The sequence below is a fragment of the Phyllostomus discolor genome, chromosome X (genome assembly GCF_004126475.2).
Source record: "Phyllostomus discolor isolate MPI-MPIP mPhyDis1 chromosome X, mPhyDis1.pri.v3, whole genome shotgun sequence".
Taxonomy (NCBI): domain Eukaryota; kingdom Metazoa; phylum Chordata; class Mammalia; order Chiroptera; family Phyllostomidae; genus Phyllostomus; species Phyllostomus discolor.
In genome coordinates, this window is record NC_050198.1 from 23346265 (window position 1) to 23364246 (window position 17982).

Genomic DNA, 17982 nt, shown 5'->3' on the forward strand with positions numbered 1-17982 from the left:
GATATCAGCCCTACTATATCCTTTTGGTTACAAACAAGTCACTCTCTCAAATTCAAGAGAAGGAGAATTAGATTTCACCTCTCAATGGGAAAAGTACCAAAGAATGTGTAGCCATTTTAATCTGTCACATATCTTTTCTCTCCATGAATCAGAAATTGGTGTCTGCTACAATAGTGTGGTGATTGTGGGGTGTAGGAAGGGTGGTGGGGGTAGAAGAATGTATACATGGGATAAATGGTAATGGAACAATACAATTAAAAAATAATAGAGAGCCCTGGCTGGCATAGCTCAGTGGATTGAGCGCGGGCTGAGAACCAAAATGTCGCAGGTTCAATTCCCAGCCAGGGCACATGCCAGAGTTGCAGGCCAGGGCCCCTAGCAACCGCACATTCCTGTTTCTCTCTCTCTCTCTCTCTCTTTCTCCCTCCCTTCCCTCTCTGAAAATAAATAAATAAATCTTTTTAAAAAATAATAGAAAAGTTGGTGTCTGCTGAGGTATTAACAGGCACATGGTGCATACACCTGAGATTGAGAGGTGCATTAGTTATGATTCTCCAGAGAAACAAATCCAGTAAGATACATTTATATATAAGAATATATGAATGATATATTAATATATATGAATAGATTAAAAGGAATTGGCTCACATTACTACAGAGGCTGAGAAGTCCCAAGGTGTGGAGTTGGCAAGCTGGGAACCTAGTAGAGCTGATAGTGTAAGTTCCAGCTTGAGTCCAAAGGCCTGAGAACCAGAAGAACCAATGGTATAAATTGCAGTCTGAGAGCAGACAGGCTCAAAATCCAGGAAAAGCTGATGTTTTCTGAAGGCAGAAATAAACAAAAACAAAAGACAAAATGAAACCAACAACAACAACAACAACAAAAAACACAATGTCCCAGTTTAACCAGCCAGGCAGGAGGAATTTCATCTTATTCAATCCTTCTGTTCTCTTCAGGCCTTCAACTGATTAGATGAAGCCTACCCACATTAAGGAAGTCACTCTACTCATTCTGCTGATTAAATATTAATCTCATTCAGAAACACCCTCATAGGCTCACAGTTCTGAAGACTAGAATAATGTTTGATCAAATACTGGGTTGGCCAAAAGTGTTTACTTTTTTCCATAAAATAAAAGACACATTTTTTCATTTTCACCAACAACTTTATTGATTTGGATACTTTTAGTATGTCAGCTATCTCCCACATGGTATAATGTTGATTGTTCTCAATTATTGTGACAATTCAATCACTACCAATTTCAACTGGTCTACCTGACCATGGAGCATGGTGCAGCGAGAAATCTCTAGCACAGAACTTTGCAACTCACTTATGACACATGCGATTGGTCACAGCACCTTCTCCATACACTGCACAAATCTTTTCTTTTTTGTGTTCCAGTTGTGTCTTTATGTTTTTGAAATAATAAAGCATAGTATGCCAAAAATGTTGCATATTTATTTTCTTCCATCTTCAATATTTAAATGACCCCACAAAAATTCACTAATTTTGATAAGTTTTTTTTTTAATGCATACTATTATGACAGCTGTCACAATGCAATCTAACAAAGTTGTTTCAAATGAAGTTAAAGACAACTAAATGCTACCAGAGGCATCTTACAGAAAAAAAAATGAACCTTTTGACCAACCAATATTTGGGCACCTTATGGTCCAGTCAAGTTCACACATAATAACAACTATCAAAGGAGGTGAAATTAGTAAACTGAATTCCTGCTTCTCACTCTGTGAGATCTTAATCATATCCTTTGGCTTATCTGAGTCTATGTCTTCACATCTTTGGAATAAACACAATATCTTTGTCAGGGGATGATGAGAAATTCTGATAAATTGTAAGTGGTATACAAATGGTGGTTACTACTGTGATTAATAACAATAATTATGACAATAATGGGCTGAGCTATATGTGTTTGATTACTACCAGGGGATTTCTAAAAATAAAATTTTAACCCCAAAGAGTGGATTCAAATTTCAGGCGGTATGAAGATTAAGGGGAAGATGTTTCTGAGGATGGCTATTTTTCTGTGGCTGTGACCAACACTTGGATTCATGGTTGCCTTTGACATATTCCACAACCTGAAGTTCCTGGGAATAAGGATTACATCATGGTCACAGCCATAAAAAACAGAGTGCCTCTGGCTCTGCTCCCACTTACTCTTAAGGAACTAGGAGCCCTTCAGATTCCCCCTCAAATAGCTCTGAACCTTCTTGCTGTTTTCAGCAAGCTTGTGTTCTTGTCAGCCTGTGGTTTCACCACCACCTCTCTCCCCTGCAGCTGCCATGGCAGAGCCTTTCATCTATACCTAAGCCAAAATGGTCCGTTCACCCTCAATATCTGCCAAAGGGCTAAGCAGCCCTGCCAGAGATACCTTGGCTGCCACTGGCAACTACCAATGTCTGATCAAGGTGCCAAAATCCCATACCAGATGGCTGGTACCTGAGCCACCTCTAGTAGGCCACCAAGGGGCTGGTATCAGAATATCCAGGCTCTCCCCACATGTTCAGTGTCCTGCCAACAGTAAGGAATTCCCAAGCCCTTTTATTATATATCCTTCTTTCTCATTGCCTCAGGGCTTAGAAGGACTATGCTAATGAAGGTTGATGGTGCTGACCAACTCCGTGCCACTGTCCAAGAATCAAGGCAGTGTGACAAGATGTTGAAAGTACTGGCTCTAGAATCAGTCAGCTGGAGTTGAGATCCTTGGCTCCACCCTCTCCAGCTATGTGACTTTAATCAGTAACAACCTCTCTGAGACGTGGTCTTCTTATTTACAAATAAATATATTGATAGCACCTATGATTGTTGTGATGCTTAAATGAGATGATCCATGTAATGCACTTAGTGTAATGTCTGGCGCATAATAAATACTCAATAAATGTACACAATTCTTATTTGCTACCATCTTCCACACTTAGGGTTAGTTCTTTCCCAGGGGTCTGTGATCATAAATGCTAATAAATTGGTGGCAATCTCAAGCCACTCCTTATCAAGGTGATTGGACAAGTTTAAATCCTATCGTGATCATAGCTTAAGCTCAACATGGGACAATTACTATAGTCAGAATCACTGTTCTTGGATTCAACAAAGAGTTTAGGTTTATTTCACATAACATGAGTGCTAACACCAATAATTATAAGAGCTAACACCTATTCAGTGTTTGCTATATGCTTGATACTGGGCATATAATAAGCTTTCAGCTTATTTAATCTTCATGACAACTCTATAAGATAGGTGCTATTATCATCCCCACTTGACAGGTGGGAAAACTGAAACACAGAGAAATTAAATAATTTTCCCAAGGGTAAACAGCTACTAAACAGTGGAAACAGGGCTCAAGTCCAACTTTCTAGCTTTAGAGCCCCAACACCTCTCTGAAACATTAGACTTTTTAAAAAAGATTTTATTTATTTTTAGACAGAGGGGGAAGGAAGTAGAAGAGAGGGAGAGAAATATCAATGAGTGGTTGCCTCTCACATACCCCACACTTAGTACCTGGCCTGCAACCCAGGCATGTGCCCTACCTGGAAATCGAACCAGCAATGCTTTGGTTCACAGACTGGCACACAATCCACTGAATCACCCCAGCCAGGGCCAAACATTAGACTTTTATACCTTCATTAACAGATAGATAAAAGTTGATGCTAAAAAGCATCAAGTATCTTTTGTTGTATATAATTACCCCAATGTTGAGTGGCTTAAAAATGATTTATTATTTCTCTTTATTCTGTGGATTGCTTACAGGTTCTTCCATGGGATTTGCCATGTGGGCTGCATTTAGCTAGAGGGTTAGCTGGGGGTTGGGCTCAGTGGGGGTGGCTGGGACAACTGAGCATCCCTTTCCACATGGTCCTTCATCCTACATGGATGGTGGTGTTCAGAACATATTGGTGTCAGGATTCCAAGAGAGCAGAAGTAGGATCTGCAAAATTTTGTGAAGCCTACCTTCTTCTACATTCTATTGACCAAAGCAAATCACAGGGTCAGTTCAGATTCAAGGTAGAGGGCAACAGACTCCACTTCCTGAAGGGAGAAGCTGCAAAATTACATTACAAAGGAATATGCATACTGGGATAGGAGAAATTTGTAGCCATTAAGGTATATACCACAAATGGACAGATAAAACCTGGATACTGTATTACATGTAGCACATCTCGGTTAATGGGGACTCTTGGTTACACATGACAGCTTCAACTCAAACTGGCTTATTAAGACAAGGAAAGGGGAAATTTATTGGGTCACTTTCTTTTTAAATCTAAGGGTTAATCTGGCCTAGTCACCAACACTTGGTCTCTTGTTCTTTCCTTCTCTCGAGTGGGACCACTTCATATAGAGGTAAGCTCAATACTATCAGCTTCATCCTTACATTACCACTAAAAACAACGTTTTCTTCCAAATTTTTCCAACAAACATCTCAAGATTGCATGTCACTGGTCTGGCTCTAAACATGCATTCATCTCTGAACCTATTACTGAAGTCAGGAGGTTGGAATATGCTGATTGGCTATTTTTGGATCATATAACTATGATATGGGGTGTAAGCCCAGGGCTATGCTGAAAAATATTTAACAACCAGCTCTGGGGTGGGGAGAAGATGCTCATCTGTAGTGTTTGTCAAGCTCAGTGGTATAAATACTCCCACCATGGCTGACTTCAAGCTGCCATCATGATGTCCATTGAACACAGAGTTGGGCTGAGATGGTATAATCACAGCTAGTAGAAGTGGTTTTCACCACACCACCACATAATCCTGTGCAAATCACAAGATTAAGTATGCAAGAAAAGTAGTGTCCTAGAGGGAAATCAGTAAATGGAAACTAAATAGGCAAAAACAACAAATTTCCAACATTATTTCTCTGTGTTTCCCCACAAATGGATGCTATTTAATGAACTAGTACTTTGCCTGATATTCTGGTTGTCTTTAATAATCAAAGTCAAAAGGATGTGTGGAGATGGATGTTCACCATGATAAAACCTTCCTGACTATTTATTTGACCACTGTGTATAGAACACTCAGAGGAGACAAAAAGTGAAAGCATCCTGAGGTGGGGAGTGGAGGGGTGGGCCTCTCTTATGGCTAATGTGTGTCCAGTAAACCTTGGCTGGGTTGGGTGTCTTTTTCAGGCTTAAAACAATTATTTGTGGGGTCTGGGAGTTTGGATTTTATGACCTGAACCCTTAGCCTTTTTGGGGCCTGAGAGAGAGGCCAAGAGAAGTTGTTGACACATTTAATGTTTGGCCTTTGTTTGACTTCTAGTTGTTTTGCAGCTGTCCCTCAGCCTTTTGTCATCTATTGTGGGGAGTCTCTGGACACACAACTCCCAAACTGGAGTCAGGCTGAAGGTATAAAAGGGTAAGAAATGAAATGAATGTGAGGACTCTGTCTTCAGAAGACAGTAAATAGGACACAAGGAAAGAGCAGAACCCTGCACATTGGCATGACATTTCCAGAGAGCCCCTGTGCTTAAAGCCTTTAGAGCTCAATGGAAGGAAGGAGGGAAAGCTTTTTTGGAAGAAGAGGGCTTTCTATGACTATTCAAAGGTCATACATAGGCATCTTGAGAGGAAGGCTAAAAGCATTCAAGTTGGAGGAATAATCTGTGGAGAGGTAGAGCTGAAATGTTCTGGGCCTAAGAAGGAAGTAGGAGGCACAAGACAGAATTGAGAACAGATAGACAGGGAAAAGGATAAGGAAGCCCTTGAAGCTAAAATAACAAAACAAACAAAACAAAACAAAACAAAACAAAACAAAAAAAAACTGCTCCAAGGCTGGGGCAAATAGGAATACTGAAGATTGCAGATAATACAAACATAAAGAAGGGTAGAATCCCTGTTTTCCAGGAGCTTGCAAATGATCCTGTTTTAAAGAGAATCTATGTTATTTTGGTAATCCAGGAAATTGGAAAAATTTTGAGAAACCCCTTGGAAGACAGCATCATCCAGGCCTCTGCTGTACAAAAGTGTCTAAGTTTCACCCTTGGATGTTTTTCCTCTACCAAGACAGTTTCCTTTCACCCATAACAACAAACCTACAGCTGAGGAAGGAGGGGGTGGTGATTAAAAACAAACATTCCAAGAGATAAATCTTGTAATACTAACCATTGAACAGCTGGCCCTTTAAAGACATGTATAGTAAAAGGACAGCAAACTCACAAATATCAACAACCACACCTAAAGCAAAACCAAAAGAAACTAAGTAAACAATTAGAACAGGAACAGAACCACAGAAATGGAGGGCACATGGAGGGTTAGCAGCAGGGGGGTGGGAGGAGGAGAGAGGGGGAAAAGGTATAGAGAATAAGTAGCATAGAATGTAGGTTGAAAATAGATAGGGGGAGGTCAAGAATAGTACGGGAAATGTAGAAACTAAAGAACCCATAAGTATGACACATGGACATGAACTAAAGGGGGAAATGTGGCTGGGAGGGGGGTACAAGGGGGAGGGGAGAGAAGGGGGGAAATGGGACAACTGTAATAGCATAATCAATAAAATATATTTTAAAAATAAATAAATAAAGCTTAAAAAAAAAGCACAGAACAGCCATTTAGCCATTAATCCATCCCTTTAAAATTCAGAACCACCCTTAACACACACATACACATAACAAACACACAGAAGCACACACACACATGCATGCACATGCACACACACAAAAGGTAGTTCAATTTCATTTGGTGCAGCTACAGCAGCCAGTGCTTTTGTACTTTTTATGTCCACAAATACACCTTTGGCTTTAGTTTAAAGAGCTTAAACCATCAACATGCATCAGAGAAGGAAAAGGAAAGAGAAGCAACAAATTCTAAGTGCCTTTTTATTAAATTCCTCTTTAGGTACTACCCATAATCCTAGATCCTGACACAACAGTACCTGGTTCCATTTCCAGATCCTCCTGTATTCCCTGGGCTTCTCACTTTCTTGGAAACAGTCCACAGGGACAGCTGTAACCATCAAACCCTGCAGTCCACCAGACACTCACCAGCTCTGCCTCCCAGGCCCAACTCTGCTGTTTCTCTATCTTATTCCCAACGGTTATCTTGAGTGGTCTCTACCACATGTTCTGATTGTGCCTAATTGCTGTAGGAGTTTGAGGACGTCATTTTGTTTGTCCCTCCCTGCTTGCCATGTGAATAGCTGCTATGCATCTGTGGTTTTGACCTTCCTGCTGAGAAGGAAAGAAGTAAAATTAAACTTTCTCTCTCTCTCTCTCTCTCTCTCTCTCTCACACACACACACACACACACACTCTTCTCTTTCAAACCTGCCACTCACAACCATGGTGTGTGTGTGTGTGTGTGTGTGTGTGAGAGAGAGAGAGAGACAGACAGACAGACACAGTGAGAGAGAGAGAGAGAGAAAGGGAATGGTGAATCACATGAGGATAGGATAAATTGGTTAGCTGACAGATATAAGAAAATTAAGGCCATTAGCTATTTTCTATATTTTTTTCTGTCATGTCAACAAGATTAGCAAGCCAATGCTCAAGGAGCAAGTTTGGGGGACTTTAGAGTGCTCCATGAAATCTGCAAACCTCTGCTGAGGGAGAGTGCCTGGGATTCTCTCCCGCCTGCCCTTTCAGTGGGTGACAATAACAGGAGAATTAGTGAGCAGACAGATGCTTCATGCGATGGTGCACAGCACTTGGCGTTGTATAATAATGAATATATTCACAATGGCTGTTTTAATGGTTGTTGCTTAAAATGATAAAGTTAATTTTGCTGGGACTCCTTTATTTTTTAAACCTAAGCATCACAAAAGATAGAAGCTAAAATCATGTCTTATTCTTTCATTCACAATGGTTTCAGTATGACATTTGGAAATATGAACCAAAAAAATATGTTCTGCAGGGAGCTTGGAAATATGCAAAACCTGGTACATTCTTCCAGCATCTGGATATCCAGTGATCATTGCTTTGTTTTGATTTTGGTTGGTGGTCAGACAGGTAAACAGGGTCCTTGAGCAGTGGGATATTATTGTGATTTACTCAAAATCTGAGTACGGTTTTAGTCTACTTATTATGTGATTGATGTTATCTCAATAATAGTCATAGCAGCTGTAATGGTACATGGGGTGCCTACTATGTGCATGTCAGCACACTCGGTGTTTTTTGGATATTATTTCTTTTTAAAGTTTAATTATGTTTTTTCCATTACTATTTAGTCCTCTTATATTCCCCTCCCCCCACAATCTCCACACTATTGTCCATGTTCATGAGTCCTTTTTATATTTTACTCAATCCCTTCACCCCATATCATCCCCGCTTAGTTGTCATCCTACTTTCTATCTATGAGTCTGTCCCTATTTTCCTTGTTAGTTCAGTTTGTTTCATCCACATGTGAATGAAATCATATGGCATTTGTCTTTCTCTGACTGGCTTATTTCACATATCATAATGTTCTCCAGGTCCATCCATACTGTCACAAAGGGCAAAACTTTCTTCTTTGTTATGGCCGAGTAGTACTCCATTGTGTAAATGTCCCATAGTTGTTTTAGGCACTCATCTACTGTTGGACACTTGGACAGCTTCCATATCTTGGCAATTGTAAATAACACTGCAGTGAGCATAGAGGTGCTTATGTTCTTTTGAATCAGGGGTTTGGGTTCCTTCAGATATATTCCCAGAACTGGGATCATGGGTCAAAATGCAGATCCATTTTTAATTTTTAAGGTATCTCTGTGCTTTCCACAGTGGCTGCACCAATCTGCATTCCCACCAACAGTGCAAAAGGGTTCCTCTTTCTCCAGCACATCCTCACCAGCCCTTATTGTTCATTGAGTCATTGATGGTGGCCATTCTGACAGGTGTGAGGTGACATCTTATTGTGGTTTTAATTTTCATTTCTCTGAAGATTAGTGACATTGAAGATCTTTTCATATGTCTATTGGCCTTCTGTATATCCTCTCTGGAGAAGTGTTTAAATTATCTCACAAACCCTGCAAGGTAGGCCTTAGGTTGAACCATATTAAATTCCAGTTTCTGTATATCAGAATATCAAACAGGTAATTTTATGTATTAAAATTAATGTTATTCCTTCATTTTATAAAGAAGCTGTTTCAGAGGTGTTAGTTATTGGCAAAGGTCATGCACCAAGTAAAGGACAAAACTGGGGCTTGCAGAACCCAAAAGTTCTTCTCTACTCCAAGCTCAGTTCAGCTTGGTTCAAAGGGTGTTATTATTATCTTCTGTTACATACAAAAACATCACAGCTTAGGGAAAAAAATGACTAGGATATATATCCAGGAAGAGATAAGGAAAAACCCATACCTTATGTCTTGGAGGAACTCATTGATCTTTCCCATTTTGCAATAAAAACTCAAGAATAAGATAAGGACTTCAGGCCAAGAAAGAGACACAGGTAGACACACTGTGCCTCCTCACACACCAAAAAAAAAGACAACAACAATTTAAAAACAGAAAACAACCAGAACTGACAGAAAATCAAACTGTATGGAAGTCGGACAACCAAGGAATTAAAGAAGAAATATCCATCCAGACTGGTAGGAGGGGCAGAGAACAGCAGCCATGCTGAGAGGACTCGCGGCAAAATGGCAGTCAGAGCTGGGGCAGGTAGGGCAGTGGCTGGCAGACCCAGCAAAGCAGCAGATTGTGAAGCAGGGCAGCCAAGGCTGCAGCTGGCCTGCAAAGCTGCAGCTGGCAGACCTACACGGCAGTGGCTGGTGGAGCAGGCAGTCCCACGTTCACCTGCACATAAACTGGGAGGAACACCTGGGAATTGAGGCCGACCTCACAGCCCAGGGTCCCGGAGTGGGGAAATGAAGCCTCAAACCACCAATTAAAGACACCTGTGGGGGTTGAGGCGGCAGTGGAAGAGACTCCCAGCCTCACAGGAGAGTTCATTGGAGAGACACACAGGGTCCTACAATGTGCACGGGCCTACCCACACACCTGGGAGTCAGCACCAGAGGGGCCCACTTTGCTTGTGGGTGGTGGGAGAGGTGAGTGGAATCTGACAGAGAGCAGAGTAAGTGTGATTGTTCCCCCTAGACTCCTTCCCCACATACAGCATCACAAAGCAGCTACATGGGGTGCCCCGCCCCAGTGAGCACCTAAGGCTCTGCCCCTTATACATAGCAGGCCCACTGAGACAAAAAAAAAATGGCCCAAATGAAAGAACAGATCAAAGCTCCAGAAAAAATACAACTAAGCAACAAAGAGATAGCCAACCTATCAGATGCACAGTTCAAAACACTGGTAATCAGGATGCTCACAGGATTGGTTGAACTTGGTCACAAATTAGATGAAAAAATGAAGGCTACACTAAGTGAAATAAAGGAAAATGTACAGGGAACCAATAGTGATGGGAAGGAAACTGGGACTCTAATCAACAGTGTGGACTAGAAGGAAGGAAGAAACATTCAACCAGAAAAGAATGAAGAAACAAGAATTCAAAAACAATGAGGAGAGGCTTAGGAACCTCCAGGACATCTTTAAATGTTCCAACATCTGAATTATAGAGGTGCCAGAAGGAGAAGAGGAAGAGAAACAGATTGAAAACTTACTTGAACAAATAATGAAGGAGAACTTCCCCAATCTGGCAAAGGAAATAGCTTCCAGGAAGTCCAGGAAGCACAGAGTCCCAAACAAGTTGGACCCAAGGAGGAACACACCAAAGCACATCATAATTACATTAGCCAAGATTCAAATGAAGGAGAGATCATAAAAGCAGCAAGAGAAAAGCAAAGAGTTACCTACAAAGAAGTTCCCATCAGACTGTCAGCTGATTTCTCAAAAGAGACCTTACAGGCACAAAGGGGCTGGAAAGAAATATTCCAAGTCATGAAAGGCATGGACCTACATCCAAGATTGCTCTATCCAGGAAAGCTTTCATTTAAAATGGAAGGACAGATAAAGTGCTTCTCAGACAAGGTCAAGTTAAAGGAGTTCATCATCACCAAGCCCTTATTATATGAAACGTTAAAGGGACTTATCAAGCAAAAGAAGATAAAAAATATGAACAGTAAAATGACAGCAAACTCATAGTTATTAACAACCACACCTAAAACAAAAATAAAAGCAAACTAAGCAAACAAGTAGAACAGGAACAGAATCACAGAAATGGAGATCACATGGAGGGTTATCAGCAGGGGAGCAGGAGGGGGAGGGGGAAAACATACAGAGAATTAATAAGTACTATAAATGGTAGGTAGAAAATAGACAAGGGGAGGTAAAGATAGTATAGGAAATGTAGAAGCCAAAGAACTTACATGTATGACCCATAGACATGAACTAAATGGGGGGAATGTGGGTGGGAAGGGGTGTGTAGGATGGAAGGGAATAAAAAGGGGGAAATGGGACAACTATAATAGCATTATCAATAAAATATATTTTAAAATAAGATAAGCTCCGTGCAAAATTGCAATGACAGATGAGCTGGCACCTTTCCACTTGGCAATCAGCGACTTGTGTTGCGGTTCTTGCACCTAGTTCCCACATCTCCCCCAAGACACTCTCTAATCCTTTTCTTGCCCAGGGTATTATCCTGAGTTCCTCTCCCACATTTCACTCATAATATGTTTACTCATAAAGCCTCACTCATTTTTGAACCCCTGAATTCTTGGCACCCTAGAGTTGTGGCATTAATGAAGGGAGTTTGAGGCACTTGTCTTAGTTTGGGTTCCCCCAGAAGAAGATCCTGAGACAGATTTAAGTGCAAGCAGTTTATGTGAAAGTTAATTCTAGAAACTGTGATAGAGGAATAAAGAAATGAGACAAGGACAGAAAGGACACAAATACAATGTATATTTCAAGCAAATGACTTCAGTGGTCTACTCATTGGAACTCAGTCCAGCTGGGGACCTCTGGGAGACAATGTAGAATATATCAAGGGTTATCTCAACCAGGAAATGAAGATGCTAGGGTATTTATCCACCACCTCATTGATTGAGGGTTGCTTAGCTTGATATAAACTCCAGGTTGTCTTCTTTGGGTCCTGAACATGTTCCCATGGCTAGAATCCTTAACAGGTATATAGGAATAAGTGTCAAGGGCGTGAGGGAAAAGCATCAACCACACCTGCTACAAGAACCTAAATATCATTTGAATGTAAAGGAATTCCTCCATGACCATTAAGTTCAAGGACACCTCTAAGATCAAGAATAAGCAGTTGGGTCGAATATCATATGGCATGAGCCCTGGTGCCATTGACCAGTACAAAAAAAGCTACATATTCCTAACATGAGTCCTAACCAAAATAGGACTTCCAGAATTTCTCTTTCCTCTTTCCAGAACCCCTTATGCACAAATGTGAAATTTCTCTGTAGTGCATCTTCTCCCTTATTTGTAAATAACTGTGAAAGCATGATTTTTCAGCTTCTGGTTCCTCTTGAGATCACTTTCACCCTAGTAAAATAGATGATTTCTTGGAGAGACTGGGAGAAAGGCATCCTGCAAGTTTCAGACCTTGATTGGTGATAGAAATTTTTCTCTTTCTTTCTGCCTTTAATGTATCTCTAATTCTGACTTTATGGAAGAGCCATGAAATCAAATTAGGAAATGGGAGGACATGAGCAATGCCTTCAAGCACAATCAACTTCTGGTAGCTCCCCCAAAGCTCTAACAAGTCTGTGTAGACCTCCAGTAATAGAAGTTTGCTTTTTGCAGCACTTTGTTTTTCTACCATTCTAATGAGAAAATGACCTAAAGTATAGGTATGCAGGTAGCTAATGCAACAAGGTGTTAGAAGGCCTTGTATTTTACCTCTGAGTGGAGGAAGCCTTGTGGGAAAGCAAAGAGGTTGATGAGAAGGAAGGGAACCCATAAGCAACCGCCCTAACAACATCCAACCTGATGGTATGTCTGTTATGTATAAGCCAAAGTGCTGCAACATGATGTGTGGAAACAGAGATGGAAAACATAATTCCGGACCTTAAATAGCTAACAGGCTGTTTTCTCAGAGCCTTGCTACTCAAAGTATGAAGTAGCAGAATCACTATCACCAGACAGCTTGTTAGATATGCAAAGTCTAACCCCCTGCCCTGCAAAATTTAAACTGAATCAGAATCTAAATTTTAACAAGATCCCCGAGGGGATTTATATGTGCAATGACGTTTGAGAAGAATTGGTTCAAGAAATTCTAGATCTGATCATGTCACAGACTTTCTCAGAACTCTGTCCTAACCTCTGTCAAACTTCCCATCATCAGCTCACACCACTCCCTGTCATCCCTGGGAAGTCTGTACTCTAATCATGATCACATCATGTCCTTCCACCCATCCTCATACTGTTTCCCCCAGCAGCAATGCCCTAAACTTTATCTCTGTATACAGAAAATCCTCTTCATTTTCATGCTCAGGTATCTCCTCTCTGAAGCCTGACCCAATACCCCAATCAGAATGTGCCATTACTATTCATTTGACACTGCCAGTCTTTATTATTGTTGGATGTTTGCACACAGCATCATGGTAAAAAGGATGGACTTTAGAGCCTGATCATCCTGAGTTTGAACCCAGTTCTACAAGTTTTGATCTGTGTGCATACATTATATCAGTTTTTAATTTTTCATACCCTCCATCTATTAGAATTATACATCCATAGCCTTTTCTATGTGACTTTGCAGTTTCTCAGACTTGGTTGGGTATGCAATACTTCTGTGTCCATTGATGTTGGTCTTGTCATATGAATCAAATTGGTTCAAGGAATATAGGTGGAAGTGACAGTATGTGAGTTTTGAGCCTAGGCCTTAAAAGGCCTTAAATGGCCTTAAATGTGTTTCTAGTTGTCCCCCTGTGTTTCCACCATCACCATAATCAGAACATACCCAAGGTTAGCCATTGGTGTTAGCAATCAAAGGCTCACTATCTGATGCACATAGAAGCCAATACTATGGCACTGACTTTTGAGAAATGAAAAAAGCTTTCAGGGAATGGGAGAGGTAAAAGAGGGCATGGAGAAATAAATGGTGATATAAGGAGACTTGACTTAGTATGGCAAACACACAATATAATATACAGATGATATATTATAGAATTGTACACTGGAAACTTATATAATGTTATTAACCAAAGTCACCCCAATAAATTTAGTTAAAAATGAAAAGTAAAAAGCTTTTATTGCAAGGTTAACTGGCAAAGAGACAGGAAGCAAGGATCAAATCTGTCTTCCCAATTCAGGGTTCAGGCAAGGTTAAAGGGGTTTCAGAACCAGATCTCCATGGACGATGGACCCTTCACATGTAAAGGGTTCCATTCAGGTTCCAGTCATGTTCCTGTCCTTTGGATCCATGGGGAGGGGAGAGCAGTTAAGGGTGCACAAGTGTTACTTTTGAGTGGTGGTATCATGGGGATACTCATGAGTGCTGTATCCAAGGTTTAAACTTTGGTTCCAGGTCTTGTTAAAATCAGAACAAGACAAGTTGAAGCTGGTTATGCAGTTACATTGCTTTCAAACAGGATGAGATACACATGGAACAGACTTGAGCTCACACAGTGGTCAAGCTAAAATGACCCACATCTTTTTTTTTGTAATTTTATTTATTGATTTTATTTTTTAGTATATTTTATTGATCATGCTATTACATTTGTCCCAATTTTCCCCCTTTGCCTTCCTCCATTCAGTAGCCCCCTTCCCTCCAGCAATCCCCACCTCAGTTCATGTCCATGGGTCATGCATATATTTCTTTGGCTTCTTCATTTCTCATACTATTCTTAACTTCCCCCCATCTATTTTGTACCTACCCAGTTATGCTTCTTAATCCCTGTACCTTTTCCTCCACTCTCCCTCTTTTCCTCCAAGCTGATAACTGATAACTCTCCAAATGATCTCCATACCTATGATTCTGTTTCTGTTCTGGTTGTTTGCTTAGTTAGCTTTTTTTTTATTCAGTTTTTGATAGCTGTGAGCTTGTTGTCATTTTAATTTTCATAGTTTTTGATCTTCTTTTTCTTAGATAAGTCCCTTTAATGTTTCATGTAATAAGGGCTTGATGATGATAAACTCCTTTAGCTTTACCTTGTCTGGGAAGCACTTTATCCACCCTTAAATTCTAAATGATAGCTCTGCAGGATAGAGTAATCTAGGTTGTAGAGCCTTGCTTTGACTTTGAATACTTCTTGCCAGTCCCTTCCTGCCTGAAATATTTCTTTTGGGAAATCAGCTGACAGTCTTAGGGGAACTCCTTTGTAGGTAACTCTCTGCTTTTCTCTTTCTGCTTTTAAGATTCTCTCTTTATCTTGAACCTTTTGCATTTTAATTATAATGTGTCATGGTGTGGTCTTCTTTGGGTTCAACTTGTTTGGGATTCTCTGTGCTTCTTGGACTTATATGTCTGTTTCTTTCACCAAATTAGGGAAATTTTCTTTCATTATTTTCTCAAATAGGGTTCAATTTCTTGCTCTTTCTCTTATCCTTCTGGCACCCCTATGATTCAGATGTTGGTATGTTTAAAGTTGCCCCAGAAGTTCCTAACTCACTTCTCATTTGTTTTGGGTTTTTTTTGGTTTGTTATTGTTGTTGTTTCATTTTGAATTATTGTTTCTTCATTCTATTTTGGTTGAATGTTTATTTCTTCACTCTGTTCCAAATGATAATTTGAGTACTGGTTTTGTTGCCTTCGCTGTTGGTTCTCTGTATATTTTTCTTTTTTTCACTTAGTGTAGCCTTCATTTCTTCCTTTATTTTAAGGCCATACTCAATGAGTTTTCTGAGCACCCTGATCACAAGTGTTTTGAGCTCTGCATCAGATAGTTTGGCTATTTCTGTTGCATTTAGTTCTTCTTCTGGTGTTTTGTTCTATTATTTGGCCCACATTCCTTGCCTCCTCAATTTGGCAACCTCCCTGTGTTTGTTTCTGTGTATTAGGTAAAGCTACTTTTACTCCCTGTCTTAGTAGCATGGACTATGTATAAAAGCCACCTGTAAATTGTGTGGGATGGATCTTTAGGTAATTGCCAGGGTAGGGAAATCCACTTCACCACTTTGTGTCTCTGTGTGTGTAGAGAGTGCCCAGAGAGGAGACACTGCCATTACCTGGTTTCTGGAGGCCTGTCTGACACTTGCCCCGTATCCAGTCACCTCACCCACCTCTTATATGTGATAGGCATCCTTCCAGACGCTGCTGTGGAGTTTGCATATATTCTCAGCCCATTCGGGCCCTTTAAGTGTTGAAAATCTGGCAGTTTCTTCCACCACCCCCGTCCCCACTGGTTTTACAGCCAGAGGTAATGGGGTTTCATCCTCCCAGTGCTAGAACCCTCAGCTGTGCAGTCTCACCTGGGGCTGGGATCACTCGCTCCCAAGGTATCCCTCCCAATTTTTATCTACCACATGTTAATGTGGGACCATTTGTTCCACTTCCACTTCCATTGCCACTTCTCTGTGCCATACCACCTCTCTGCTCCGTCTCCATGAATGTAGCTTCTTGATAAATCCTTGGATGTGGGACTTCTATGCAGCTCAAATTTATGACAGTCCTGGGTGTTATTTGTTTTTGAGATTGGATTGTCATTCTTTCTATGGTTTTACAAGGAGGAGAAGTGCATCTACCTACCCCTCCATCTTGACTGGAAGCTCCACATCTTGAATCAGAACTTCCACAGCCAACGCACAGACCCATGTCCAATAAAAATAAGGCTTGTTATGGTGTGCCACTAGGTTTTGTGGTGGTTAGTTGCACATCATCTTTTGTAGCACTAGGTAACTGATAACACTATTCCTCTCCAAACCTCAATTTTCCCATCTGTATCATGAATTATAAATATCTATCTCATATTATTGTTGTGATGAATAAAATGTGATAATGTATGTAAACTAAGTTCACAGTAGTGTTTTATAAATAGTAGGTAAGTTCTTCTATAGTATTATAATGTTTTCCCAGTAGACTGAAGACTTTTTTCTTTTTAGTAGGATCTTTGTCTTACCCATTTTCTATCTTCACAAATGCCCACTGGACAGCTAGAAAGCACTCATTCAATGAACAAAACCAAGTATTAATATAGAAAGTTACTCTTTTGCTTGAGCAGTTCTTGCCATGTAAATCCTTACTGAGTCTACAGTGATGAGCTTGAACTTGTCACAGTGCAGATAAAAGCTCCAGGACTGAAGATCTTCTGTACAAAGCAAAGGTTATAATAGGCCTTGGGGGTATTTTGTTGAGTTTTATGTGTAGTTAAGGAATCAAATAGTGTTTGATTTGTTTCTCAATTGGAAATGCTACACTTCGAATTTCATGGCAAAGAAGCATTTCATCTTCAAAGGAAGTTGTGAGGAATATGGAAACACCTGACTCCTCTGCCTTCCATCTTCAAGTGGGAGCCTTAAGTGAATTCTTAATCAGTCTGGAGTTTAACCTTTGAAAAGCTAGCTATCAGGGTGAGAGGGAGTGATGACTGGGGCAGGGCCTGGTGGCATCTGTCTCTTTAAGAAACAGAAATGAAACTTAATTAGCATAGACTAGCTACAATTAACATATAAGTCCCAGTCCTGGGAGTTGGAGGAAGGGAAAAGGATAGAGGTAAAACTTAATGGGGTTTTGTTAGACAAAATTAGCTTCCACAGAACAGCCATAAAAATATCTAAATTATGAGAGTCTCTTGCCATTTGCCATTAACACAAGGGGACATGCTAATATTTAGTGGCGCCATGTCCTGGAAATTAACTGCAGTGAAGGAAGCCCCAGGGGCATCCCTGTGAGCAATAAGGGCATGTCCACTGTCTCAACTGTTACCAAACTTCTTGACTAAATGTTTTACAGAAACTTAGACTCTACAAATCACACATGTCTCAGCCAGTCTTTTTGGCAATGGTTCCAGAACTGTAGGATGACACTTCCATGGGTGATATATGGAAAGCTGAAGTCTCTTTGTACAGTCTTTGAATTTGGGTACTATTTTCCTCAAAAGAAGGCATTCCTAAGGCTGATTCTGAATATTTGAAAATGTCTCCAATCCTTTCTCTTTCCATCCCTTACATCCTCAAGAAAATCAGCCCTTTGCTATTTGCATAGCACCAAACTAA